Below are 6,804 nucleotides of genomic sequence, written 5' to 3'. Positions count from 1 at the left end.
CATACAAAAGTTATTTGCATTTTTATGCACTAATAACATACTATCCAAAAAGTAAATTTAGAAAAAATCCCAATTTACAATAGCCTCAAAAAGAATAAACTACTTAGAAATAAACAACTAAAAAGATAAAAGACTAGCAAACTGAAAAGTACAAAGCATTGGTGAAAGCAAAAGGGATGCAAACAAATGCAAAGATATCCCATGTCCATGGATTGTAAGACTCAATAATGTCAAGATGTCCATGCTACTCAATGAAATGTATAGTCATTGCAATCCACATCAATATCTTTTTTAATTTAATTTTATTTTATTAATTTTTGAGGAAGATTAGCCCTGAGCTAACATCTGCCGCCAATCATCCTCTTTTTGATGAGGAAGACTGGCCCTGAGCTAACATCCGTGCCCATTTTCCTCTACTTTATATGTGAGACGCCTACCACAGCATGGCTTGCCAAGCAGTGCCATGTCCGCACCCGGGATGAAACAGAAAGTGAGAAGTTAACTGCTGTGACCCCAGGCTGGCCCCTCACATCAATATCTCAATGGCATTTTTCACAGAACCAGAAAAATAATCCTAAAATTCAGATGAAACAACAAAAGATGCCTAATAGCCAAAGCAATTGTAAGAAAGAAGAATGCTGAAAGCATTCCACTTCCTGATTTCAAACTATATTACAAAGCTACAGTAACTAAGACAGTCTGGTACTGGCATAAAGACAGACATATGAATAATGGAACAGAATAGATAACCCAGCAATAAAACCATGCATATGTGTAAATATATATACCTTTTCAACAGATCTTTGACAAGGGTGCCAAGAATATACAATTGGGAAAGGATAAACTCTTCAATAAAAGGTGCTTGGAACTGAGTATCCGCACAGATGAGAATGAAATTGGACCCTTATCTTACACCGTACACAAAAATCTACTCAAGTAGGATAAAAACGTAAACATAAAACCTGAAACTATAAAAGTCTTAGAAGAAAACTTAGCAGGAAACCTTCCTGACGTTGGACTGATCAATGATTTCTTGGATATGACGCTAAAAGCACAAGCAACAAAATTAAAAATAGATGAATTGGACTACATCAAACTAAAAAGCTTCTGTACAACAAAGGAAAGAAGAGTGAAAAGTTGATCTATAAAATGTTAGAAAATATTTGAAAACTGTATATTTGATGCGGGGTTAATATCTAAAATCAATAAATAACTAGTACAACTCAACAGCAAAGTAGCCCAATTAAAAGAAAATTGGGCAAAGGACTTGAACAGAAATTTCTCCAAAGAAGGCATACAAATGGCCAATAAGTAGATCAACATCATTAATCATCAAGGAAATACACATCACAAACACAATAAGATATCACCTCACACTTGTTAGAATGGCTATTATTGAAAAGCCAAGCAATAAGAAGTGTGGGTGAGGATGTGGAGAAAAGGGAACATTTGCGCAACATTGGTGGGAGTGTAAATTGGTACAGCCCTATGGAAAACAGCATAGAGGTTTCTCAAAAAATTAAAAAATAGAACTAGCATATGATCCAGAAATCTCACTTCTGGGTATTTACTAAAAAGAATTGAAATCGGGATCTCAAGTAAGTATCTTCACTCCTATGTTCATTTCAGCATTACTAACAATAGCAAAGATGTGGCAACAACCTAAATTTCCATCAAGGGGGGCATGGATTTAAAAGAAAAACGTGGCCTATACATACAGGGAATATTATTCAGCCTTCAAAACGAAGGAAATCCTGCCATTCATGACAACATGGATGAAACTTGAAGTCATTATTCAAAGTGCAATAAGTCAGTGATAGAAGGAAAAATATTGTATAATCCCACTTATGTGAGGTACATAAAATCAACACACTCATAGAAGCAGAGAGTAAAATACTGGTTTTCAGAGGATGGATGAAGGGGGAATGAGGGATAATTATTTCATGGATCTGGAGTTTCAATATGGGAAGATGAAAAAATTCTGGAGATGATTGGTGGTGATGTTTGCACAACAATTTGAATGTACTTCATGCCACTGAACTGTACACTTAAAAATGGTTAAAATGGTAACTTTTTTTTTTAAAGTTTTTTTTATTTTTCTCCTTTTTCTCCCCAAAGCCCTCCGGTACATAGTTGTATATTTCGTTGTGGGTGCTTCTAGTTGTGGCATGTGGGACGTTGCCTCAGCGTGGTTTGATGAGCAGTGCCATGTCTGTGCCCAGGATTCGAACCAACAAAACACTGGGCCGCCTGCAGCGGAGCGCGCGAACTTAACCACTCGGCCACAGGGCCAGCCCCTAAAATGGTAACTTTTATGTTATGTATATTTTATCACAATTAAGAAAAACTACCATTGGAGAGGGAAAGACTGTGAGTGAGGTTGGCAGCAAACAAAGCAGCAAATTGTTAACTATTAGGATAGAGCTTAAGGCATGGCTTCCCTTTCTGGTTCTGGACTTCAGAAGCATGTGAATTCTGTTTAAAGGTGATGGATTATAAAAAGGAAAGTGATTCTTTGCAGGGTTCCACCCAATTCTTTATCACCTCAGAAGCTGAGGGAGAGAAGATTGTAGTGGAGCATCCTTTCTCTAACGTTTCTATTCTCTACCTCTGGATGTCTTTACACATGCGTGCTCAGCTGAGTGATTTTTCTCAATATCTACTGTGTGAAAGTGTGGTACTTTACTGTAAGTCCTCATGAATTTCTCTCTCTGTGGAGTAGAGAGAAAAGCTATATTCCCCTGAATACATCCTGAGGATCTGTCATCTAAGAACTCACCCCAAAGGAAGTTTATATGTTTATTACTTTTAAATTACTCCACCATTGGTAGCTACAAATCCTGCCGTCTAACTTTCCTTAGTTTTCCAGGGTAAGCTGGCACATAACTTTGAAGACTAGCATTTCCATTCTCAGGGCAAACATATCACTTAGAACAGTCATGTTTTCAGAGAGAAATCCATTCTATGAAACCCTTGCTTAGACCTAAATCCACTCCATAATCTATGCTGGGGTTTCCTACCACAAAATGAGCAGTAAAGCGCTATAATGAAGCTTTCCAACTCGCTTTACCCAAATCTCATCCTATACTATAGCCAAAGAAATAGGTTTAACCAAAGCTCAACTGCATTTCTAAAACTGGCCTCTAATGATGTTTCTGGTGCCACTTGGGAGTAAATGAAAGACGTTGGCTGGCCATTCAGCAAAGGCCACTCCAACAGAGCCAATTACTAATCTCCTGAGGACTTTTGAGATCAATGCATTACCAAATCCTGTACTTCATGAAAGTGTATTTAAACATTTCTCTAGAGTCAATGAAGAAAATCACAAAGAAGGAACGTTAAGTAAATGACAGCAAGAGAGTCAGGTACCAACAAGCTGAAGATTTGTTTGGGATACATTGCTCACTGGGTTAGAAGGAGGGCTTAAATCAGGAATAAAATGAATTCTCTCCACATTGCTCATGAACATTTTTGGAAACAAAAATGTGGCAGAATTGATTTAAGAAAACAGTGTCTAAACAAGTGGATTTGATTTTTGTATACATTTTGTAGTTCCATACACTAACTTTTCCTGATTTGAATAATTTTTCACTGTTCCCACTGTTTTTAATTTGGATTGGATATAGTTCTAAGACATCTGAAAAACTAGATATATTTGGAAGATGTATTTATACCTTCATAGGAAGCCAAGAAAGTGAGTAGACATTAAATCTTAGAGCTATCAAAGTTTCTTTAATAAAAGAGGTCATTTTTTGAGAAAATCCAGAGCAACAAATGTGAACCAAAATAAACTAAAATGTTCAAGATTGGGAGAGTTATCTAGGGAGATAAAAATTTCAGTGTCTCACTTGATAGCTCTTGGAGTCTATTTGCAGCTGGGGGGCATATGCCCTGAGATGAAGAAAGAAATGACTGGGTTCAATATGAAAACTGAGGAATCCACAATCTACTAGATCAAGGTCAGTGATACATCTTTCCCTAAAATTTTAATCTGATTAACTTAATTTAGCCAAGTTATTTTCATTGAAATAGTTTCTGTAGTTGTATTCTGTGAATTGAAGGTTAATCTTTTTCTCTAAAAATGAATTTGGACACAATGACGGCAAAATATCAATAGAAAATGGGTCCGGGCCCCATGGAGGAGTGGTTAAGTTCATGCACTCCACTTCCGTGGCACAGGGTTGTGGCAGTTCAAATCCTGGGAGCAGACATGGCCCCACTCATCAAGCCATGCTGAGACGGCATCCAACATGCCACAACTAGAAGGACCCACAACTAAAAATACACAACTATGTACCAGGGGGCTTTGGGAGAAAAAGGAAAAATAAAACCTTTAAAAATAATTAATAGAAAACTTTATCTGTGAGGTTGCCAGGCAAGACACTGTTGAGAACTACAGTCATTTTACAACATGGAAGGTAAGATTTATGTCTCATTAAGGAGATTGATTCTTTAGATTTATGTTTGTAATGCTTTGAAATTATTTCCCCCTTTCAGGACTTCCACATTGCCACAACGAATTTAGAATTTGTGAATTAAATCTATTAAAAATGACCAACAACATAGTCACCATCTATTGGAGCCATTGCTAGAGAAGAAACAACTCAGAGACTGAGCTTTCTTGAAAACTAAAGACAGCTTTCCTCACCGTTATTGAAGATGAGAGATCACAATGCTGAATTCTGTGTTCACAAACTTTTGAGGAAAAATATGTACTTATGTTTTTTGGCAGGGATTGGAGAAAAAAGAAAAATAAGGGGAGAGGAATAGAATATCTTATGATCTTTTGCAACAACAACATACACTCACTCTTGAAAGACTAGGTACAGATCCTTTCAAATACATACACACACACACACACACACACACACACACATACATATACACACATATACATATATTCTTGTATACATTCAATATTTCCACCAGTTAGAAATTAGATTTCAAGTTCATCTTAATTGTTTTAACTTATGCCAAAAAGTAAGATTGTATCATTTTAGATGACCCTAACATTCTTGTATTGTCAATAGGAAACTCAGGGTGACTTCATGACTCATTTAATTCCAATTGTAAAAGGTGAGTAGAATAATATATCTAATCCAGAGCATCTTTCTATATTCCATGAAAGATCAACTGCACAGAAAATTCACTTGAGAAATATTGAGAAAGTTTCAAGGAAATTTGCACCATTTACATGTCCACATTCAAAGATGTGGAAGGAGTGAGCATCAAAGAGTCATGTCTAGCTGCACACAACATCTGGGGCTGTTGAGTGAATACTGCTCACAGAGCGCTTATAAAGATAGTTCCTTGGTATTTTGAATGGAAAAAACTCCATCTGCAGCTGTGTTTATCTGTGTGTCCATGGAAATTTACATGACAGAAAAGAATAACGGCTCTTAGGACACAGCTGATATAGATACAGACAGGCTTGGTACTTTTATATCTAATACACAGAAGACATTTAAAAGAATATTGTCTTCATATACCTATAAATATTCATGCCAATAGAAAAGTATAACTTCAAAATAATTATTATGGATCAAATTTGTCCCCGAAATTGAAATATAGCCATCTGCAAGACTTTTACAGCCAGAAAGTTTGGAAGTCAAACATTCGTAATAACACCCTGCTTGTATTCTGGTGTTTGCAAGGTATTGTCACTATTTAATTAATACAAATAAGGAAAAAATTAACCTCCTTCCGTCCTTCTTTACAACTATCTGCAAAATGCCAGAGGTGAGTGGAAGGTGTGGCTCCATCAATCTGAAAGACGAGAACTAAAGAGATTATTGAATATTTTAAACTAAATTAAAACTATCACTCAGAAATACTGTTATCTTTCCAGATGGATCGTGTGCTCACAACCCAAGATGAATCAATGGAAAAGAAAAAATGTAACAGAATTCATCCTGCTGGGATTGACCCAGAATCCAGAACTGTGGAAACTCTTATTTGCTGTGTTTTTAATCACCTACTTGATCACATTATCAGGTGACCTGCTCATTTTGATCATCATGTATATCAGCCCAGCCCTGGGTTCTCCCATGTACATTTTTCTGTTCTGTTTGCCCATTATAGATTGTTTCTATTCTTCTTCCATAGCACCCAAAATGATCTTTGATTTGATCTCTGAAAAGAACACCATATCCTTCAGTGGCTGCATGACTCAGCTCTTTGCTGAACATTTCTTTGCTGGAACTGAGATTGTATTGTTAATTGTCATGGCCTATGACCACTATGTAGTCATCTGTAAGCCTTTGCACTATATGAGCATCATGAGAAGACCTGTGTGTGATTCCCTGGCAGGAATGGCTGGGGTTTTAGGGTTTCTTCATGGAGGGATCCAGATTTTGTTCACGGTCCAGTTACCATTCTGTGGCCCCAATGTCATTGACCATTTTATGTGTGATTTAATACCTCTTTTGGGACTGGCCTGCACAGACACTCACACTTTGGGGCCTCTGATTGCTGCAAACAGCGTGTCACTCTGTTTGCTCATTTTTTCTATGCTGGTTGTTTCCTATGTCATCATCCTACGCTCTCTGAGGACTCATAGCTCCGAAGGTCATCGCAAAGCCTTATCTACCTGTGCCTCTCATGTCACTGTTGTCATCTTATTCTTTGCACCTTGTTCATTCCTGTACCTAAGACCCATGAATTCCTTCCCACTGACAAAGCTGTGACTGTGTTTTGCACCATAGTAACTCCTTTGTTGAATCCTTTGATCTACACCCTCAGAAATGCAGAAATGAAAATGCCATGAAAAAACTCTGGGGGCAATTAATGAAAACTGGAGAGTAA

The 6,804-nt window shown here is 37.1% G+C and overlaps 1 pseudogene; it reads left to right on the top strand.

Moving 5' to 3' along the window:
- The first annotated feature begins 5,848 nt into the window (after window positions 1–5,848).
- Window positions 5,849–6,804, top strand: LOC138916934 (olfactory receptor 4C45-like; annotated as a pseudogene).

This window comes from Equus caballus, chromosome 12 (genome assembly GCF_041296265.1).
Source record: "Equus caballus isolate H_3958 breed thoroughbred chromosome 12, TB-T2T, whole genome shotgun sequence".
NCBI classification, from domain to species: domain Eukaryota; kingdom Metazoa; phylum Chordata; class Mammalia; order Perissodactyla; family Equidae; genus Equus; species Equus caballus.
The sequence above is the reverse complement of the archived record's forward strand: the minus strand, read 5'-3'. Positions and strand labels throughout refer to the sequence as shown.